Below are 1,248 nucleotides of genomic sequence, written 5' to 3' on the forward strand. Positions count from 1 at the left end.
AAATGACTAGCCAGCTCAAAATCACCAACCAGCAATAAAGTTAGTGCTTGAGGCACCTACTACACATTGCATATACTATGCAACTGAGTGGCAAATTGCACAATAAACATAGACCGGCCACATGTACAAAGTAACAATCACATGAGAAAAAGGAGGCACCAGCAGTAAAAAGAGCCAACCCACTCCAAAGTTAGTGCTTAAAAACATGTGACAACTCTTAGGGCATCTTTACACATGCTCTGGGGGTGGGCGCGCTTTAATCAGAGTGACGCCAAGACTTGCTCTAATTAAAACACCCGCAACAGCTCATGTATTCAGTGTCCTGCATTTCAAAACGGCAGTGGAGGCACTTTAACTAAAGCTCATTCAGTAAGCTTTAGTTGAAGTGCCCCCACCTCCATTTTGAAGCATGGGGACACTGAATTCATGAGACACAAAGGCTGCTGGAGCATGCTAATCAGTATGACTTGAACTGAGTCTGCTCTGAGGTGCTGTAACTATAGTGAATCAGGGCCGTGTTCCTGCACCCCTACAGGCACCCCTGGAGCTGGCTTCTGCCCAGTCTCCATCATGGCAGGGCCAGTGTCTCCAGTGCCCAGTCTCCACTGTGGCAGGGCCGAGGGCCCCAGCACACACGCAACCACCCCCCTGAAGTGGCCTGACAAAAACAGTGGTGGCCTTAGGGCTGCTGGGGCCCTGGTCAAGCGAGTCATTTGGGGCCCCTTAGAGGCTCAATTTTGATGACCTATAAGCAAGTCGGACATTTTCAATTTCACTTTGCCCTATCCATGAAACTGCAATGAAAGTATCTTAATACCTTATTGATGATACAAATATTCAGCGTCATTAATTTTTATTTTTATAAAGTGTGGGGGCCCAACCGATGAAGACCATCCTGCATTCAAAGGCTCATCAAACTTGATGCCAGCTCCGCAGTGGGTCTGCTCAAAGCGATCGCCCTATGAAGCCCTTCCTTGTGTTCTGCATCATTACTGGACCCTCACAGTCACTACGCTGCCTGGCTCTGCACGACAACAGCACCCTGGGCGTGCACAGCCCACCCTCACCCACAGCTTCCCCCTCTCAAGCAGCTCAACCCCCGCAGGGGCCGGCCCGGCCCGGCCCGCTCCTTGCCCCCTGCCTCGGCTAGGCGGATGCTGAGCACCCCTGGAGCAGCACCGGCCGGCCCGGGCGCTGGCAGGGCCCCGCGGCCCCGGCCCCTCGAGAGCCCCCAGCTCGGCTCCGCCG

The sequence above is a fragment of the Gavialis gangeticus genome, unplaced genomic scaffold (genome assembly GCF_001723915.1).
Source record: "Gavialis gangeticus isolate Ggan-Ray unplaced genomic scaffold, GavGan_comp1, whole genome shotgun sequence".
In the NCBI taxonomy this organism is placed as follows: domain Eukaryota; kingdom Metazoa; phylum Chordata; order Crocodylia; family Gavialidae; genus Gavialis; species Gavialis gangeticus.